The sequence below is a fragment of the Lissotriton helveticus genome, chromosome 2_1 (assembly GCF_964261635.1).
Source record: "Lissotriton helveticus chromosome 2_1, aLisHel1.1, whole genome shotgun sequence".
NCBI classification, from domain to species: domain Eukaryota; kingdom Metazoa; phylum Chordata; class Amphibia; order Caudata; family Salamandridae; genus Lissotriton; species Lissotriton helveticus.
In genome coordinates, this window is record NC_136059.1 from 1,260,409,238 (window position 1) to 1,260,431,475 (window position 22,238).

A 22,238-nucleotide genomic window follows, 5' to 3' on the forward strand; every position below is an offset into this window, starting at 1 on the left:
AGTTTTATTACATCTTCTGTTAGGCTTCTATCTATTAAGAAATAATCTATTCTCGATCTATGTCCAAGTTTCTTGCATGGCTCTCAAAGCCCTCATTTCAAGGCCCCCCAGATATCTTGCACAAAAGCTAGCGTCATTGGGGGAATGCAGATCTTCATGAAGTGCAAGCTCACTCCTACTGAAACCACAGATTTTCCTCAAAAAGAGAACGAGCTACAGAGCTTTCTCAGGTATCGCCCCGAAGATATTGAACTCTCTGCCGCCAGATGTCCGCCGAATCTCTTCAACCGCCTCTTTCAAAAAAGAAGTGAAAACTCTTCTAATGAACATGTTTATGCCCTAAAATAATCACCTTATGTTCTATTGATAACAGAGTATGTCATATTGTCTATATACCCGCCTATTACTCAGATACACAGTATGACTACTACATTGATGTTCCGCTATAGATATCAGTATTACTGTGCTACTTTCATATATGTGACAAGTGTTTGTTCTTACAACTGTATCCTGCCTATCCTATAATGTAAAGTGCTCTGATATTTTATAAAAAAAGCTCAACATTTTATTTGGTGGTGACAGATTTCGAGAGTAATGTTAAAGGAACAACGAGTCAGGGAATAATTTTAAGAAAAAAACTTTTTTGCACAAAGCATATAACTGACAAAGGACAATTAGTCAAACAAACATTGAAAAGGGTGAAATAAAGTAACTACAATAGTTATGTGAAAGATGTTTGTTATTGAAAAATATTCATAAAACACAAAAGAAAAATACAATAATCAACTGGCGCTCACCTGGTTACACAAAATGTACACAAATGAAACATTTCAACCGTAAGCAGAGGATGTTTCATAAGGTAATTCAAAATATTTGAATATTCTCACCCGATTGTGAAGCGGACTTGGTATGGCAAACAGGTTTTAGTATTGTTCAGAGTTGACATTAATATCCCTAAGATTCTTTATCACTCGCTTCAATCTTCCCCCAACTAGAATTCAAACTTGGGAGGAGGGAGCGCTTGTGCTGCCACCTGATTCTGTCAAGAATACTTCTTTCTATTTCTGTGACACTCCCTGCAGAAACTGAGAGCCCCACCAAGCTACTGCATCTCAAGCTGCACTCTGGGAATCATTTATTCGCAGAATGAGCAATCTGCAGAGGAAATGCCTTCCCTTTATTCTTACCATTTGCTCCCCCACTGGCAGATTAAATGGTGAGTAGCCAGCAGTCTGACAATCCTTAGCAGCCAAATTCCAAGTCAAGCCTTATTGCTGATTTCAGGGACAGACACAACCAAGGTGAACCAGAAGGGAGACAGCAACCACAATCACTGGAGAGGACATCTAACTCCCCTTTCTACCAAAGACGTCTCAAACCCAAGACCACAAGTGGCCTTGCTGTGAACAAGGAACAGGTACTTTGGCAGCAGAGGTTTACTGCTCCCTGGCCAACAGGGTAAAGCCAAGAGATAGAGAGACAACCACCAGACCACTTGGTCAAACGAAATTACTTATAATTTAAAATAAATAACTGATATTCTGTACATTACAGATAATGCTGCAAGTTACCTTTAGCTTAATTTATCATATAAAGGCATTTGACCTGCAGCTCCTCCTCCTACATGGCAACGAAACACTTCAGTGAATTGCAATTTCCTTATTACATGTGGGTTGTGGGTCCTTTAATTCATGTATGTTAATACACTGGTACACCATTGCTTCTGATCGCATTACGAAATCTGGATTAGCAAAGCCCTTTGACATGGATTCACCTTCATGAAGAAAGAACTGTGATAATGAAAAGAGGTGCAGTAATTACACATCACTTATATGTTCATGCTACAAGAAGGCTGTCAGTGTACTTGTACACGGTTTGACAAATATCAGAGCCCTTGACCTTAAAAGTAATTTTACCATATCATGCTTCACAACATTGACCCTCCTGCAAGTCTGCAAAGCAGCAAAATGAATCAAAGCCTCAAACACCCCAGTCATGTGTTGTCCAGTCCGGAATGCACCATGCAATATCACTTTGCCATTGTAGCATCTGACACCATAAAGACTGTTAATGATCCGCCCCCCCCTCCCCCCTCCTGAAACAACACATCAATATTAGGGATCTAGTTCATACAATGCTGAAGAAACCGGTAGCAGATCCCTTGAAATTGGCAATGTTCCACTCCTCATAAACATACCATTCTGGAGTAAGATCTTGGAGATCAAGATCACATACCAGTTACAAAGATGTGTGGAGAGAAGACACTGCACTATGAACAATAAAACCTCAAATCAGTTACAGCACCAAATCCACAGTAACTGACGCTAAGAAACCCTGTCCTTCTTCATTGCTTTACAGCCTACAGCACAGCGGAAACAACAGTATGCTGGATGGGCAGGAACCAGAACAAGCACTGGCGTTGCCGATAGGTCTCGCAGTAGGAAAGCTGGAGCTATTGGTTTTGTAAATGACACATTTTATATTTATGTGTTGGTTTTGAAAATTGCGAAAATAATAGTTTTGTCATTTACAATGCCAATACTTTTAACTTTTGCAAATGTGACACTCATAGTATTTGTAATGCAAATGTTTTGTATTTACGTGACTTAGATGTATTGATATTACAAATAACAATGGTTATGACATTTTTTAAATAATTAATACTTAAATAAAAGTTATTGTAATTTATAATGGCAATAGCTTAAACTGTTGTAAATACCTTTTGTGAAGATTATGTTCAGTGTATTTTATTGTGAGGAAAATAAAAGAACAGAAGTGAAATATTAACGTCTTTTTCTGACATTTGTGTAATGTGAGAGAGTGTGAGTGTGTTTGAAAAGGGTGATTGATTGTGATATGATGTGTGATGCTGATAGGGTGTGTGAGTGTGTTAGTGTGTGTGATTTTTGAGAATGTTATTGAGGGTGTGTAAGGGTGTTTGAGTGTAATTGTGTGTGAGGGTGAGTGTGTGTGAGGTGGTGTGAGGGGGAGGGTGTGTGTATTCCGATGGTGTGTGGTGTTGTGAGGATGAAGGCGTGAGACCTCAAATTACACAGTAATCACAAAAAATATATAACCCGATATACTTATTTAAGTATCAGTAACTAGCATCGCCGTCAAGGTGCTTAGATGTATGTAGAGGCTTTAACAGCCTTGATGATGTGTCATTTGCAGTGGAGACTGAGACGGGCACAAAAGCGGCCCATCGAAGGGCCTACACACCACAGGCCCATCAGCAGATTGCCCGCCTTGCTACTCCGAGGTTGATTAAGTTCAATAATAGGTTTCTGGGGCTTAGAGCGATGTTCGTCCTACTGCATCATAGATAATTAATATTATCTTTGGACTGGCTGGGGCGGGAGGGAACCTATGCTGATAGCTGTCAGTCTGGGCGCCAGCGGTGCTGTCAGTGTTGCTATGTCACCGTCAGGCGACAAGCGCTATATCGGCCGCTATCACACACCAGATGACCGGGATCTGGTCCCGTCTTCCCCAGGAAACAGAATAGCGCCCGACAAACTGAACAAGCCGAGCAATCACGTATGTTTCCGTACATCTGTGTCCTCTTATAGCAATGTATCAGTGCACAGAATAGAACGTGCCCAGGCAACATATCCATGTAACACTGTACTTCTGCATGGCATTTTTGGTGAGTGAAGATCGATCTGTGAGTGAGGTAGGGTGCAGTGAGTGTAGTGACTCTCTGGCAAACAGCAAAAAAAAAAAACATATAATACAAATATTCACTGTCCTAGTAAAGGTCAATAAGCAAATACGAGCGCCAACATATCCCAGTAATGGATACAGACGTCGCACAAAGCTGTTTTGGAGAGTGACGGGGGGAGGAGTCCTTTGCGGCAGAGGCAAGGAGTGGGGCAAATGGCCGGAGGGAAGCCCGATGGGGGCGGGAATGTGAGCGAGGAGCTCACGGGGAGAGAGGCCGGAGGGAAGCCGGATGGGGGCGGGAGAGCCTGGTGGGGGGGCGGGAATGCGAGGGAGAAGAAGTGTGGCAGGCGGAATGCCTGTGTGCGAAAGCGCGATAAAGATCTGCACCCTGTAACAGAGGCATGCATCCATGCAGAGCACTGGGTCCACGTCACAGGGTAAGAGGCGGAGCAGGGAAGAAATGGAGCATATGCTGGCAAGAGAGATAAAACATGCGCTCTGATGGAGTGCTGAAATAAAAAGAAAAAAAAATCGTTTCCAGAAAGTAAGCAGTGGAAGGAAACAATTCATGTCATCCAATCAAAAGTCTAGTAAAGAGCCAATGCTTCTTTGAAGGGTCACATGCAAAAAGAATGAAAGCCATTGGATTAGAAGCATACACATGAGACTGACAAGAAAGCAAAGCAAATGTAAGGAACAGACTGGCTCAAAGATTTGTACGTTTTGGAGGCTGAGTTATCTGGAGAGAGGCCGGAGGGAAGCCGGATAGGGGCGGGAGAACCTGGTGGGGGGGCGGGAATGCGAGGGAGGAGAAGTGTGGCAGGCGGAATGCCTGTGTGCGAAAGCGCGATAAAGATCTGCACCCTGTAACAGAGGCATTCATCCATGCAGAGTCATCTTGGGCTTTCATCCTTCTAAGAACGATCAAACCTCGAGTGCCACTGAGGAGGACATTACAACAACTGAGAGCCAGTCCTGCCTGTGGTGTTTAGCCACACGCAGCTGATCCCAGAACTTCCAAGTTTCCCACGCCATGCGTGCATCCATTTCTAAGTAAGTACCTCGTGGAGTCTAGGCCTTTTCTTTGCATTCTGGGACGTGCAGTCTTGTTTATCACATTATAAAGTTAGGACCACAAGTACCGGAATGCAAAGAAACCACAAGACTCTGAGCAGCGAGTCACGCATGTTTCTGGAGTACTTGGCTGCTTTTCGTGTTGCCGATGTGCACCTTGAGTCTTCAGGGAGTGAGCACTGGGTCCACGTCACAGGGTAAGAGGCGGAGCAGGGAAGAAATGGAGCATATGCTGGCAAGAGAGATAAAACATGCGCTCTGATGGAGTGCTGAAATAAAAACAAAAAAAAATCGATTCCAGAAAGTAAGCAGTGGAAGGAAACAATTCATGTCATCCAATCAAAAGTGTAGTAAAGAGCCAATGCTTCTTTGAAGGGTCACATGCAAAATGAAGGAAAGCCATTGGATAAGAAGCATACACATGAGACTGACAAGAAAGCAAAGCAAATGTAAGGAACAGACTGGCTCAAAGATTTGTACGTTTTGGAGTCTGAGTTATCTGGAGAGAGGCTGGAGGGAAGCCGGATGGGGGCGGGAGACCCTGGTGGGGGGGCGGGAATGCGAGGGAGGAGAAGTGTGGCAGGCGGAATGCCTGTGTGCGAAAGCGCGATGCGCTTAGAGAGAGGCCGGATGGGGGCGGGAGAAACTGAAAGTACGAGTGGGAGGGAGGCTGATGCGCGTGCTTGTTTGGTCACGTGATTCACGTGAACTTAAAGAAAACCGCAGCAAAAAGCCCTTGGTTTGACGAGGATTTTGAGGACATGAATTCTCGCTCCGCTCAATGCGCTTGCGCGCATTGATAGGTCGCGAGACCTAAAAAGGGTCACATGTCTTGTCCTCTAATGATGTCAAAACGTTTTATCACGCTGGAGTCAACTGATAAATGTTGGTACCAGCGCAGTGTCCACTAAACACAGCTGCTGTGGGGTACCACAGAGAACATCATTGTCACTACTGTTATTTAGCATCTCTACAAGACTCTTTAGACTTTGTAAGTTTGAACTTCACATGGGCAACGTAAAACACATTTTCAATCACAGAGAAGCATATTTTTAGGTATTGGTGATCATCAGATGATGGCACCTTAAGATATGCTACGTGTCATCAATACAGTCACAGTTGACAGTGACATACTCTGCCGCCAGATCAGTCCATCATGTAACTCATGGGAAACAAGATGAGCATTGGAGCAAATTATTAGGCAGTACCAGGGAGGGTGGCATGAAGGAACATAAGTAGACAAATTAATATTAATGGAAAGGAATATGACAAACACTCCAGTACCATTGCTACCATGACCATGTGAATAGACAACAAGGATAACAGTGCTTCATAGCGAATATATTAAATGCCACTAAGAAGCCCAGAAGTATCAACAGGCATGTGTCATCTAGATCCCTACTTCACAGGATATTGCCCACCACTTGAAAAGAAGGCTCTTCTGTGCTCCAATGGAGATTATAGTGAATATGAAAATATTGCAAGAAATTACTGTGATTAATATGTTGTTGCAACTGGACTGCTAGGGCCTAGCTGAATAACGTTTCCTGAAAGGAATCTACTGGCGGCTCTCGGATGAGCGCTATTTACAAATTTTCTCAGTGGGAATAGTAGTAGTGTGATAGGGTAGTAGTTATTCAGAGAAATCGAGACTGAGCTTCAGTAGTGTGTTTCTTCAGTCCTTTGAAAACCTGAAAATAGCCTAATAAAAATAAGTAGTGCTCAGGCTTCACTTCTCTCAAATTGTGGGAAGGTAAAATATCATCACCATACCAGGTTGCTTGGAGTAAGTTTTCTTGTGACTACAATTTTTGATATAGTCCTCAGTAATTTTCCAAGCCTTTCCTGAAGTTTGTTCTTTCACAGTTTTATAAGAGAATAAGATAATGAAATAACAAAAAATGTATTCGTATTTTCTTTAAGATAAAGACCCAAATAACTGTTTTGCTGGTTAGAGAATGTTACATGATTAGGTTATTATATGTCGTCATTTCTCAGAAAAACTTTACTTTTCTATATAAAAAGCTGAAACTTTCCGAAATACATGAAAGGTATTGGGCACTTTGCATACTATATAGACCTCTGCCAAAATACTCTGTCTCCGAATATATCCCACGCTATCATTGCACCTGCTTAAATAGCTATTGAAGAATGGCTCATGACACAGGGCAAAATAACCTGCTGCTGTGACATATTTACTTTTGGGTTTACTTGCAAAGTGATTCTGCCTCAAAGTCACGAAGATTATATTTGTGCAAATACGTGCCACGCAAGTATGAGATGGGCGTATATGCACATGTCAAGTAAATTGTGCAAGTCTCCAATTCGCAAAGGGGGCTTGCACATTTTGAGGGAGAGAGTTGTTCAGCCAGTCAATACTACCTGAGTGGGCTAGACATACACTTGTAATATTTAATGATCTGCCTTGCAATGTGTATTGCAAGACTGTAGTCTGCTCTTGTATACAGTGGGCGTCGGCTTTGAGGTGCCAACGCCAACATTCTTTGACAGGGCCCTGAAAAAAGCACGATTGAGGGATTGCTGACAACTTTTTAAAAAATAATCTAACTTCAAAGTTTGAATTATTATTTTTTTTTAATTAGAGGTGTTTTTATATGGACCATGTCAACACCAATGGAGTAACGCAAAATGATGGGACCCCCCTGCAGAATGTGATGAGGTGCCCCTAAGTCTGTCATATCTTAAATATATTCATTGAGCTTGGGCTGATTGGGGGCCCCCTGAAAGGGTTGGGTCCCCCCTGCACCTCAGGAGCCTGTTTTACATGCCTGGTCAACACATTAACGGCCCCCATTCCCAACTGCCCAGAGCTTTGCTGCTTGGGGGGAGGAGGGTTGTTAGTGTTTTGGGCATCTACAAATGTCCCGGTACTTGTGAATGCAGGTTTACTGGGTTCTGGAACACCAGGTCTGATTTTACTGGGTTCAGATCCAAAGCCAATCGAACCATGGGGTAGAGGATCAGGGGCTGCATTTAGAGGCCCATACCCACCCGCACTCGCTACCACCACGGGGAACAGATAATTTTCCCTCCGGAGAAGTGCAGCATCCCCACTCCCCAGACACCCTCCCTGCCAACAACCAATACCCACAGTCCCCTTCTTCAGGTTTGTACCAGCTGCATAGAGCAGATGGTAAATATCAGCATGGCGCACCCTAAAATTTAAGTAAACCTGCGAGAAAGGACCTGGTAATGCTGTGTCCAACAGGTTATTCCCAGTCCCAGGACTTTAACTCATAATCCCTGTTTAATCAACGTCGGAATTGTTAATTCCAGTCCCAGTGAATGGGCAACTCCTAATGGGGCCAGTAAGGCTGGCAGCCCCACGTTCAAAAATGGGTCAAAAGTGATTCCAGAGTGGCATGGAGAACAGCTGCACCGCCAAGAAGTGGGTGTAAGTTACTATTATTTTTATTGTTAATTAACACTTTTAAAACACACAGATATCATTAGCATAGCACTGCATTGCATTTGATTTGAGTAGTTCAGGGTATTTCCTTCACAGACTGGAGTTCGATTTGGTTTTATCAGTTCCCAATTCCAGGCCTGCGCCGTGGCATTCTGCCTCTACACAGGAAGGGCAGCAGACGGGATCCAACGAGCTATAGGCCAGCATCACTTTTAAATGGTGCGGGGAAAAAAAGGTGCCCGTGTTCTACTTAGTAGGTTTCAAAGTTCAATAAAGAAACCATCCTCACAGATACACAAGTCGGTTTTCACAAATAGAGACGATTGATCAGGAAATTCAATTGCATATGATCGGCGTTAAATATACAAAAATTAAAAAAATATTTTTTTTTCAAGCTGCCTTTTCTATTGACTTCAAATCGACATTCAAACTAGTTAATATATTTCAACAATGGCAAGGATTAGGCAAGCTGGGAATTGACAGGGCACTGTTGCAGATGGTGGAAGGCCTGTCTACGGGAACAAACACACCTGCTCGCTATGGTGCATCTGAGAAAGTAGCAACACCTTTCCTATTCCCTCAGGTGTGCGCCAAGGCAGATTCTTAGCACCACTTTTATTTAGTTTTCTTTCATTAATGATGTTGAAAAAGGACGAGATTAAAGCCATTGCGACTGGTACAAATGCAATGAACAAGTTATTCCTGGAACTTGAAAACTGGTAAAAAGAGAAACACCTGATCATTCTGACAAACACTATGCTTATGGCAAAGATATCAGCACCCCCTTCCCCTTGCGAAAATATATACAAACAATTACAATACAATATGCTAAAAACATCCTTATGGACCTAAAGTTTGGTCATGTTTGGAATAACCCTGCACTGATCTGCTCGTATTAGTCAAAGAAACAGATTGGTCCCATAAGCTATAAAAGGCTGGTTATTCTGAGTGCAGCCTCAGGGACCTCAAGTTTATCTCTTAATAAAAAAGAACTAGCTGGGCCTGAGCATTATCTTGACTGTAGTAGCCACACAGAGGTGCCTCACACTTTATATTCTTCCAACTTCAGCTTATTTGTCAAAGTGCAGTAGAGGCCCTGTGACCAACAAAGTACATATAGAAACCGCCAGCTTTGTTGAGTGATGTGGTTACACCAAGGTCACCCTTGATGTACTCTGGGTACAGATCTGAGGACAGGCCTCATTTCAGATCAAATCGGATGTGAAATCCTTACTAGGTCCAATCTGATCCTTGTATGTGACTTATTTGCTTCCGTTACTCTCCATTTTAAGGGGGGTACCTTGTGGGATCTTCAAAGGAGATAATGTGAGAACTTACAAATTTCTCAACTGAGGAGGTCTGTGAAAAGAGGGCGGGGCAGCCCAGGTAAAATGATAGGAAAAGCTTGTAAATTATGACACTTGGGGAGCTATACAATACAATCAAACTCACAAAAGTGAATTATGTAATTATGAGATTTTTTTTAAAGATATACTTATGAGCAAATAAATAATCATCTCTGAAAAGATTGGGTATGATTACAACTGATTTGCGTGTTCATTTACTTCCCTATTGAGTGGATTATGCTTATTTGGTACATGCACTCCCTGATGAAGGGCTGCTCCCCAAACCTTATTTGCTTTGAATGGTAACTCCCAGCACAATAATTTGCATCGAGTTTGCAGTATAAAAGTAATGCAAAACTGACGAAAAGAATGAGTGAATCCAGGCCCTGATGTTCTGACTTCTATGAGAGCCTCCACCCCTCTTTGGAAAAAAAAAGAAAAGCCTAATGCACCCACGCAATGTCCATGGAACACCATTCCAGGGCAGAGTACTGCAACGCAGTGATTTGCGCTGTGTTTTGTTACTACAGATTTTTGGAGCCACTGTGGCTTTGTGTGGTTTCAAAAATCTGTCCTAATGTTTGCGTTGTTCTTGCACCATGTTGTATGATGCAAGAGTGACGCAAAAGGCCTCATAAATAGGCTACCCTTGTTCTCAATGCCTCAAAAATCCTCTTAGCCTATTTTTCTCCTGCTAGCAGGATAACGTTTAGAATTATAGATGGACACTATATAATGTGCATTGGTGACCCCTCAGAGTGGGTGTCAAAACTCTTCCCGCCAAATGCTTGGTCTCCTACCACCCACACACACCACCCATTGCATAACCATCTCTGACCTCCCACCCAAATTGAAAAATAAATACCTAGGCATCTGCTGTCCACTCCCGCCACCCCTTGTACCGTTTTCACCAACTCACTGCAAAAGATCAGGTCTCTGCACATACAATGAGAGTTGAGAGCTGGCACTGTGCCGATAGCCCTGTGAGAGCTGTTGTAAGCCAAAGCTGTTTTTCCCCGTCAGTGTGGGTGTGCAGAGGATTGCTGTTGAGGGGGGTAAGAGCATTGAGCCAGTTAATGCACAACCCACATTGTGCCTCCGCCCCAGAGTTTTAAAGACCAGAGAAGAGTGGTAGAAGGAGGATGAGACTACGAGCTGTGTTGTACCATCTAACTATGGTTTCCACGTACCCTGCTGAAATGGCAGAACACAGGGGACGCACGCGTTTTCCCTGCTGGGATCACAATAATAGGGACAGTAGGAACATCATAGCAGTGAATCACCAAAGTTCAATCTAAGTATTCATGCTAATGGCTTCTAGTGGAAGTCATGCAGAGCGTTCAGAATTATCGATGGGTGGCTGACAAAAACAGGCTTGCTATCCAAGATGTAGCTCCATGTAACATTCAATAGACAACTAGAGTAAAGTTCGATTTATAATATCACATGAAACCCCGAGCTGGAGAGCTCCAAATTATTGACAACTAGCCACTTAGAATTTTATCAAATAAAATCCTCTTTTCCTGAGCACCTGGTTATATAAAAGAGCTGCACGTGGGGATTAGAGTCATGGGGAAGACATGCACAATGTAGCTTTCCCTCCCTCAGCCCCTTACAAAAATTAAACATAGGAAAATAAAATGTGGCCAGGGTCCTGCTGTCCTCCCCCCGACCACCCTCTTTAGTGCCCTCTCCTCCCACAAATGCCCAAAATGTATCTGGTTCCTTGACACCCTCCTACACTACCATCGGAAAAAACCTTATTCACCCCATTCCAATATAAAAAAAAATTAATAATTAAAAAGCGCCCTCAATACTACCCTCCCTACTATTTAAAAATGTTATTTCCTTGACAATGCCTGGTGTGCCGCCAGTCTGTTGCTTCACTCATCCTCCCTAGCCGAGGTGTGGTCTGTGATGGCCGAGAGAATGAGCTGTGGGACTGACAGTGGCTCTGTGAGAGCTGCTTATCAGCAGGGCCGGCTTTAGGCATGTGCAAGCTGTGCACCTGCACAGGGCCACCAAACCCCAGGGGCCACCACGCCAATATATATCCTTAATATATTAATCCTCTTAGGATGGATACATATTTGCGTGGTGGCCCCTGGCAGGGATTTGGCAGCCTCCGGCTCTGTTCCACTTCTAAACACCCTGACCCCCTCCCCTCTTTACTGGCCTGTGCGCTCCGCCCCGCCCGGACCCCCTCTTCCGGGCCCCCTACCTACGCTCCTTGCCCAGGGCCACCATGAGCCTAGAGCCGGCCCTGTTATCAGTTTGACCAGGAGAGCTCCGTCATCACAGCTGTGTGCAGACTCTAACTCCCTGGGGAGGTGGCGGCCGGCATTCCATCACCTCTTTCAGATGTGCAGAGACCCAAGAGAGGGAGGAGAAATGGCGGACCTTGATTCGCCTTTCCACTGCCTTCCCTGGATCTCTGGAGACCTGTCGGAAGGGGCCCTCCTGAGCATCGGCCTCAAGGCCCGTTTTTTCGCTGCTCTGACATTAGTGCACTCAAAAATCTTAATTTGTGTTTTTCACTGCTCCGACATCAGAGCAGCAAAGGCTTGGGTTTCCAAACCAGTATCTATGTGCTTCCTATAGAAGCCTTATATGTGACGCAGCAGTAATTGAGTTTAGTTAAATTGAAGTATGTCTGTTATTTACTGAGCTTGCAGATGGATATGCAGAAACCCTAAACCCTAAAACCATTATAATTGTCACTATTGCTGTCGTTGCTGTTATTATTACTTATTACTGTTATTATTACTATGATTATTATAATTTTATAATTATTATTATTTATATGTTTCATGCCTTACACTGGACACTGATTTGTTCACACATAACCTCATCTATTCAATCAAAAACATATTCATGTGGATTAATCCAGAAATGTTAGACACATCTCCCTCTATCCCTAATGCCTAGTTGTTTGAAAGCATGCCTGGCTTGTTATTCGCCTCTGGATGCAATATGCCTCTCTTTTAATTAAACAGATGGAAAGTAAATCATTTACTGTTCCACTGCAAGGATAACTAGTCATTTCCTGGAAGTTGTGTTGTCGAACATAATTAATAATGAGCATCTTATCCAGCAGTCCATCTTTTTCGAAAGGTTGCTTCCGCGATGAGTCATCCTTGAACAACAAGCCAGTGATGCTGGGAGCGCGCGCCAAGACTGGGGATCATTTACCGTATTTCCTAGTGTTTTTCCTCCTCACTCCTCTCTCTTTCCCTCCTACACTCTCCAAATGTATCCCTAGGTAAGTGCATAATTTCTGGAGGTAAAATATGGACTGCCAGTGAAATATCTGTGAACTAAACACTGTGGCTGTCATTCAAAGTTTGCCAGAGCAGTTGAACAAGGTTCGCCCTGGCGGACCCGCAGCTAGTTAGGCTGGTGGAAACCCTTCACATGGCAGCCCGTTCGCCACTGGACGCCATCTTAGGCCTATCTGCTCTGTTTAGATTTATTTTCCAGCCAGGAACAGAGAATTGATTAACGGTCCCAAATTGTGTATGTTACATGACCTTAGGGAGAATACTTCTTGCATGTCAGGGCATTTACTTATTTATTTATCAATAAGAAGCACTTGCTTTGGGAGGTTGTTATTGAAAAACAAAATACTTTGCTCCCTGGTCTCTTGGTAAAATTATCTGCCTTTATTGCAACCGTGTACCAGCAGGTGCACTGAAAGGTTTAGAAATACCCGCCAGGCAGACGTCTAAATTGGACGGGTGGTCCTTCTGGAGGGGCGCATAGTCAGGGCCTTCGATGACCTCGCTGGCTGGCAGGTCACATATCCTTTTTAAATGACCCCCTATGTGTTTGGCTCTTTCTGTTGAGGGTTTAGCCCATGCTGTGATACTATGTTACTAAGGTATACAAAATAGTGGTGGGTGGAATGTTAGAATTAATCTTAGGCACTCAAATAAATTAAATAAATATTGGCTGATACTTCTGCAGGCCTGTTAGCCTTTGTGATGTAACATTGTTGTTGTGTACCACAGTGCAACAACTTATGTTATGCTTGTGTTATGCCCCTGCCTGCCAGCTCGGGCTGGACTATTTCTATTACACCAGAAGTAAAAATGATTCATGTATGGCTGGTTTCTGCCGCCGGTGACATAGTGGGCAAAAGAAAGAGGGACTTGAATGCATCATAGGCAAAAGCCCACCATGTCACCATACCCTGCCTGACCGCTCTGTTACACCTTCCTCCGTCCCCAAAATAGCTGACGGAGGACCATCTGTCCACCTTAAGGCAGAAAGTGCAAGCCCTATTGGCCAAAGTGGCTATTGAAAGAGTGCCTGCCTATAGTGAGTCGTGGTTGCTACTCCCACTACTTTCTGGTGCCAAAGAAGGATGGAGGCCTTTGTCCTATTTTGGACCTCCACCCACTCAATGCCTTCCGCCACATGGACAAATTCAAGAGGCTGACCCAAACCCAGGTCTTATTTGCCCTTTACACTGGATTGTGACGCTGGATCTGCAGGATGTCAATTTACATATACCAATCCTATGGACCCATCAGCGCTACTTGTGGCTTGTGGAGGGCAGGAGCATATCCAGATCTCTGTGCTCCCCTTTGATCTCAATAGTGCTCGCCAGGTGTTTACGATAGTGATGGCGGTGGAGGCAGCACATCTACGTATGCCAGCGATCCCATTCTTCCCCTATCTCAACGACTGGCTGCTGTAGTAGGATCACACAAGGCAGCAGTCAACTACCTCCAGACTACAGGGAACCTCCTGGGAATCTTCTTGGGGTTCACTAGCAACCCAAGAAAGGTCACACTTGACTCCTTTTCAGATGCTCCCCTTCATCAGATCCTTTCTGGAAAGGATTTGGTTTGGGCCTTTACCCCAGAAAGGAGAGTCTAGAACATTCAGACTATGATCCCTATCTTTCAAACTCTGTACTGGATTTCATTAAGGCTGACTCGGTGGCTGCTGCGGCTGATAGCCTTCTGCATCCTGCTGGTCAAGCATGCCAGGTGGCATATCCGTGCTCTGCAGTGGGATCTGAAGTCTCAGTGAGCCCAACATCAAGAGGACCTCTCCAACCACATCCCGATTTTGGAGGAGACTGCAAAAGATCTGCATTGGTAGATGGTAGACCGTGATTGTGTGAGCGGCAGATCCCTCTCCATACCCCACCCATAGCTGACAGTGGTGACCAATGCTTCACTTCTGGGTTGGGGTAGCAACCTAGGAGAGGTGGAGATCAAAGGTCTCTGGTCTTCTGCAGAGTTCCGGCTCCATATCAACCTCCTGGAGCTGAAAGCCTTCCATTTGGAATTTAAAACCTTTCTTCCATCCATAAAGGGGAGGTGGATGCAGTTGCCTACAGCCAAAATCACTGCCGTGTGAGATTGCAACAAGCAGGGTGGAGTGGTGTCCTGGGCCCTGGGACAAGAGGTATCCTGCCTCTGGAAATGACTGGACCATCAAGGGATTTTCCTGATGCGCATCACCTGACAGGATCTTTGCATGCCTGGATGGACGATCTCAGCCGTTAATGTCTGGTGGATCAGTAGTGGGATTTACAGGTGATTCAAGTTCTATTCTGCAAATGGAGAGGACCATGCCTCGATCTATTCGCTGCCGACAAGAATGCACACTATCAGCAGTTCTACACATTGGAGTTTTCAAGACATTTCTCACTATGAGATAGGACGCCTGCCTGCCTTCCAGCCGATACCACTTTTGCCCCAAGTTCTGAAGATGATGGACTGACCAAGCTGAAATCATACTAGTAGCCCCAGATTGGGCACGGAGAGTATGATATCCAGAGCGCCTTGAGCATCTATCCTCTGATCTGTTGGCCCCTCCAGGATGACCTGCTGTTGCAGCAATGGGGCAGAGTTCTGCACCTGGGCCTTTGCAATGTCCATCTTCAAGCTTGGAGATTTAGCTGTGACAGCTGCATACTTTTGACCTACTTCTGGAGGTGGTGGAAGTCATCTTGGCGCCTGAAGTTCCTCACTGCATACATTTATCTGTCATTGGAACACATTTGTGGTTTGGTACGGCACACACTAGGCCAAGTTATCAGACGTTCAGTTTTGTCTCTTGCCCTGCAAGTCTTTGTTTTTGGCACAGTTAAAGTGTACCTTTCAGCTTTTTTGTCCATTTTATGGGTGCCGAACCAGTCCTCATGATTGAAATTGCTGGCTGTGATGGGTTTTTGTTAGGGCCGCAACACTTCATTCCTCCCTAAACCCTTTGTCATACCATGAGGGACTTTAACTAGGTTCTCACATATTTGGTGTGTACTCCTATGAGTCATTTCTCCTCTGCCTTTCATGACTTTCTACTCTTAAGGCAGTGTTCCTCATCACTATAACATTGGGATAGTGAGTAAGTGAACTTCAGGATCTATGCGTCAATCAAACATACTCCACCTTCTTCCCAAACAAACTGGTTATGCGGATGCGAGTATCCTTCTTGCTAAAAGCTTTGAAACCATTCCACTTCAGTCAAAACATCACCCTGCCGATGTTCTATGCTCCACCTACCCTTTTTAGGAGAAGGATAGATTTCATTGCTATGACCCCAAATGAGCACCAAGCTTTTATGTTGATCTTACCAGAGGACACCGGGTGGACAAACAACTCTTTGTAGAGTTTGCTGGAATGAGAAAAGGCATGACAGCCCAGAAAAAGAACTTCTCCCACTGGATCACTCACTGCATCAAAATCTGCTACGCATGGGCTTAAAAGCGGCCTCCAGAAGGCCTGCAAGCTCATTTCACCAGGGCCAAACTTGCCACTACTGCAAGCGGAGTTTCTGCCCAGCAGCACCATTGGCATCACTCCATACGCTCACAAAGGACTACTGTATGGACAGCCAGGTTCGCCTAAAGAAGCATGTTGCCCGCTCAGTCCTACAGAACATTTGGATTTGAGAAAGTTCACAAACTCACCTCTAAATAGTTACTGCTCTGGTATCTCTTCAGAGGGTGAGGCGTCCATGATCAGAAGAAAAAGTTACTTGCCTTTTCTAACGTTCTTTCTGGTAGAGACTCTAACGGCCCATTCCTCACCCATCCTGCCATTTGGCTCATTCTGTGAATTGGACAATATTCATAAATAAAATCCCAAATGTAGAAATCTACAAACTAGTTAAAGCCAATTTGAAGTCAGGATTTGCATCTGGGGGTGTGAATAGTCTCAAAAGAAACTGACGTTAGCGTAAGGGCGTGGTGCCTATATGGGCACTGCATGTCATTTCAAGAGTGGAACAGCTTCAGTATGTAACCACTCAGCGCAACCTACTGGCGTGCAAAGGTACTGCTCAAAAGTTTCCTGATCAAGTTTGATACCTGGGGAATATTGAAAAGGTGAGAAATCTGCGGTTAAATAGAATCTATATCAAAAACAATGTTACCAAGGGTAAGTAACTTGCAAAATGCAGCCATCTGCCCCCACCCTTAGTGTATTTTAAGCCTCTGTCTAGAAATTGTTTTCTTATGCCACTTGATAAGTGTGCCCTTGCACTGTCACTTGAATTTGGCATACAGGATCTTCGTATGACTCCCTCCTAGCTCAGCCTGGTTGTTTTCAGGAGACGAAACTCCTGTCTAGACCTGTACCATTGCTGATAATTTGCTCAGGATCACAACACACTTTGGTGAGCAAATAGTCTGATTAAATAACCGGTTTTTTTGTAAGCAACCAGGGATAAAAGTAAAATAGTAGGGAATTTGGCCAACAAATATTAAAGCTCTCAATTACATTGACCTTTCTCGTAAAATCTAGGAGCTACAAACCATGGAATAAAGCACTGCGCAAGACAGTGCTTTTCTTTTCTGCAGCTGCCATACATGTCAATGTACCTACATCTCTATTTAAACTTCTATTCACAATACAGGGGGATAATACATACATGCTTTTTACTGCTATGGTTGAAACATATTCATCCCCTTTCCAAAAGGTATGGTGAGATGTTATTAAAATTGGCAGGGTACTAACCATAACTATGTACTTCTACCTCCATTTTTGTTTGCCTGGGACTATCATATCTCACTAGTCCAAAGGCTAAATATATCACATTTATCTATCCTGCTGCTTCCTTATTCATGTTCAAGAACCTGTCAAACACATCTTGGAGGCACTTTGCAGTTCCACCTAACTCTTGTAGGTGCAGGTTATCTAACTTCTGTAGACAGAGGGGTTCTCTAGTTAGTAACAAACTCTAAAGCAAAAAATAAAGTTGCTGACATGCTTCTTTGCAGAGACCTTTCTGCAGTTATGTTACCAAAAATTAGAAATCACAAACAAAGCCTGAAAAAGTACAAGATTAGGAGAATAATCACATTGTCCGTCTTTTCATGAGTCCCCTATCCCCCCTTGATGCTTACAATTCTAGCTTGAATTATTGCTCTGCATGCATTTGAGGTGCTACTTTCAAACTAGGCCACTGGAAATGCTGAGAAATAATATAAAATGTGACTTATAAAGGCCTCCTACTCAAGTTAAGGCTTACGGTGTTGGTTGAGGCTGACATCGGTAGGTTGTAAAACCTACAATGGTGATATCGCTGGGTGAGGAGCAGTGTCTCAAGAAATTTTCGCCAAAGGATGTCATACTGGGAAAGGGGTTAAACCATTGGTGCTGCGAACTGCCCAGAATAACTTACCAGTAATAATCATTGCTCCCAATCAGAGTCCTCCTCATCCCAGTCCTAACTACACAAGGGTGAGTGATCACCCTTAAGACAGGCAATACTATTACCATCAATCTTGACTATGTAACAAAAAATGTCTTACTCAGAACTCCATGCCTAGAGTCCCTTCTTTATGAACTCTTCATCCTGCCATGTGCTCTCTTAAACTGACTGGTCACCTCCAAGCATCCTGTAAATAGTAATCCAAGAGTAGCCACAGACAAAATGGGTAGGGAGAGGTGGGTGTGAGGATTAGGAGAACACACTTTATCAATATCAACAAGTACCCATCAATGTGGAATAGTGATAGAAGACAAAACACCCTCAGAAAAGTTAACAACCAGTACTGACTATACATCCAAATCTTTAAGATGTACAAATATGCGTGAAAAGGCTGAAGTGGTGGGACTACATTTCTTTGTGATGGAAATGTTAGGAGCTTCGACCCAAGAAGCAATCATACCCCTAGTGTACCTAGTCAGGAACTGTAAGGAAACCAGCTGGCATGCGACCTCATTAGCTGTTGAAATGTTCAGCTTAACCAGACAATTGTTCTGTGGTAGGTAGATGACCCTAACTTGCTATCCTAAAAGTTACAAACATGAATGACTGGAATGTAAAGATTCAGTGCAGGACAGGTAGATTAACAACGCCAACCTGACATTTAAGGATTGTAAGGTGACCTCCTTCTGAGATGCTGAATCCTAAAAGAAAACTGAAAGCAACATTTCCAGATCCATATGGAATTAGAAACATACTTCAGGCTGGAACATTGGCCCAGGTTGTAGAACCATGTTATCAGGAGGAATTTTGAGGGATGTTTCATCAATAACAAGTGCCCCAAGTTCCCGCAAAATGGGCGTAGGGTCCCACGAAGGCAGGAGAGAATTAACTAGTTGCATTTGAGGTTCAAGGCTACAAAAGAACTGCCCTACCAAACAGAGCCTGACACAGACTGACCATGAGCTGTGCTAACCTAATGGCTGCCAATTGAACTCTAAGAGAAGAAACTGAGACCCTTCCGAAAACCCTTCCTTAGAAAATCAAGCACCTGTATGGGGTCACATGAACTGGCATTCAGACTACTGAAGGCATACTTGGGAATAAGAATGGGGTACTGGAAGAATCCTTTACAACCTGTGCAACAGCTAGAAATATGAGCTCCAGGTCTCAAAAGGGAAGGTCAGGATCGCTTGTGCCTTTTTCAGCTAAAACTTCCTGAGGACTCTCTGGAAAAGGAGAATTGGAGAATGTGCATTCAAAAAGAGCCTTCCAGGGATTCCCCACTCAGTTTTTCAGACTTTAAAGCACTTCTGATGGAGATAGAAATCCAGGGAGTATGGAAATGCCTAGCTGAAGTGGTTTGCCTGAACATTTTGGACCCTCCTAGGTAACAATCACTCAAAGAAACAGGAACATGACCCCAGGGAATGAGCCACCTTTGCCAGACTTATACATCCAATGATTGATGTAGTAGTGAGTCACTTGGTTGTCCATGTGGACTAGAACTGCCTAGCCCAATAAGAGTGGAGGAAATGATCAGAGAGCCCAGATGATACTGGACAAAACGATGCAGGTATCCTCCCTCTGAAGCCATTGACCCTGAACCACAGAGCCCTAGTCAGGGTCTCTTTCACATTCTGATCTACTGGAACTGAGGAAGGTAATCCTGAATCACCAATTTGGAAGACATCCTGGTCGGAAAGGAAATTCTGTCAGACTCAGGAAACTCTGCATCAACTGCCTTTGGAGTATATCACTGAAGCAGGCATCTAGCAATCCCAGCACGCTCCCAATGCTCTTCTATTCAGGTTGGAGACTGGAAGAGACGGGTTTATGTACTGGCATAGTATCAGAAGTAGCAAAGCTGTAAGAGTCACATAATTCTCCAGGGTCACCACCAGATTCTGGCAACTCAGGTCTCAGCTGGACTCAAATATGCTGCAGCACTTTCAGCATATTTCAGACAAGTTGAACTGTGAACAAGTCTTCTCCTGTGGAGGTCAATCTTCAGATCATTAGCATTGTCCTCAAACCTGTGTCCTCTCCTGTGCCTGTAAAGATGCTGTAATACTTTGGTTAAAAATTTGCTACAGCTAGACAGGAGATAAAATCAAAAAAATTGCTGGTTCTTCAGGAGAAGCAGGAGATGTGTGCACATACATCTTGTTCTCCACGTATTTCCTGCCTCCATAATTACAGTAGTCTGGCCTACAGGAGACCAACTACAGCTGTAACCCATTTAAACAACCTGGTCCCTCTGAAATAATCCCGCAATACTGGGTTTATTGACTTGGTAGGGCCAGGCAGCTCATAAACCTACCAATTTGGGGACATATTTACAAGTCCCTATCGCCACAGGACTGCCACTTTTTTTTACTTTCCTGTGGCGATAGGGTCCTTCCCTTATTTACAAGGCAGCGTTAAGCCACTCAAAGTGGATTAATGCCGCCTTGCAGATAAGGCATCCTTTCACCCTATACTTCGCGTGAAAGGGGTGGGCAATGGGTGTTGCGGTGGGCGTTCCACTGCAACACCCATTGATTTTGAAGCTGCCCCATATTTATGTGGGTGGCGTAAATATGGGCCAGCGCCAACATTGAGACAAGGGAAAACCTGGTCTTAATAGGGCACAACGATGAGAAATGCTTTATTTCTCCTAACTTTTGTAGTTTCTATGTGTGCTGCATTGTGCAGCACACTAGAAGCAGCAAAACGCCATGTATGATTGTGTACGTGCAGAGGGTGTCCCTTCCTGCACATAAACAATCATTTAAAAAATGACAAGTTGCAACTTCTATGTGTGTTGCACAAGCAGCACACATAGAAGTTACAAATCACCCTTGATGATTTTTTATGTGCAGGAAGGGACACCTTCCTGCACATAAACAATAATTTTCACAACGAAGCCCCCCTTTGCACTAGAGTGCAAGGGGGCCAGAGTTGGCGCTAGGCAGCTAAATTTAGCGCCAGGGCAGGGAGAAACGCCGGGCTGCACTGTATTGTTGGAAATACGGTGCAGCCCTGCGTTTCTAAAGTGACAGAGCGTGGTATTAGCCTTCTTGACTTAACTCCGCGTTCCGCCACTATCGTTGTAAATGTGCCCCTTGGTGTGCAGAACTTTTGCAGTGCAATACAGTGGTTACAGGCGGTGGCGGGAGGGCTAACCAAAGAGCAGGCTCCGTATCGCTTGCTTCACCAGAGCCCCGCCTCAATTACAGGACAAGGCCGCTCAACAGGGGCCACTGGAAAGAAACAGGTCACCTCGTGTGGCCGACAGAACAACCTCCTAGTGATTGCATAGTTCAAGTGGACACTGTGCAAGAACCCCAAGATCTACGCGACAGGAAACCATCACACACGAAGTCTTGCAGGAAAAGACACCTGGCTGTGGATGGAATCATGTAAAAACAGCATGTATGGAGGTAGGCAGAGTACCAAGGAGGTGAGGGTTAGGGGCAAGTGGTCATAAAAATGAAGAAGCATGGAGTTTTGAATAAGGAAATCTTTATTTGCAAATTGCAGGAACATAGGCAATAGTTCTGATGGTGACAACTGTTCCTACTCAATTTCGGCTCATAAACAATTTGGGCCACGTGCAGGTCAGAAATTTGAATGCTGTTTTTTTTTTTGTTTTAATCAGATGTGCCATTTTCTGTCTAATTAAAGAAATCCATTTTTCCTACTTATGTGCGTTTTTTATATTTTCTTCTCGTTTTTCCACAGACAATCTCCTCCTGGAATGAACCAAATCGTCTTTTTGAAAGAGTTTCTGAGATATCCCTCATCAGTGGCTCAAGCGAACTTGTATAACCTCAAGAAATGGAAAACCTGCTCTTGCAAGACACAGTTAAATGTGAAAGGGCGAGATTTTGATCGATACCTTATATCTATTGATCCAAACCTCGATCTGGTCGACTGAACCTTTATTGCCTGTCTTGGAAGGAAACAGTACACCTATCTGCAAATTAGTTCACCCAAGAAAGGACTCTACTCTCAAAGATCACGGACAACTTCTAGGTTTCAAAAGTTTATTGTAAAGATATAATGAG

The 22,238-nt window shown here is 44.0% G+C and overlaps 1 protein-coding gene across 1 annotated transcript in view; it reads left to right on the top strand.

The window, feature by feature from the left end:
• STPG2 (sperm tail PG-rich repeat containing 2) overlaps nt 1-22,038 on the top strand; it is a 2,154,459-nt gene extending 2,132,421 nt beyond the window's left edge. Inside the window, exon 14 of the mRNA XM_078677832.1 lies at nt 21,913-22,038. The gene's annotated coding sequence lies outside the window, so the exon portion shown is untranslated. The remainder of the gene's footprint in view (nt 1-21,912) is intronic.
• Nucleotides 22,039-22,238: the final 200 nt, after the last annotated feature.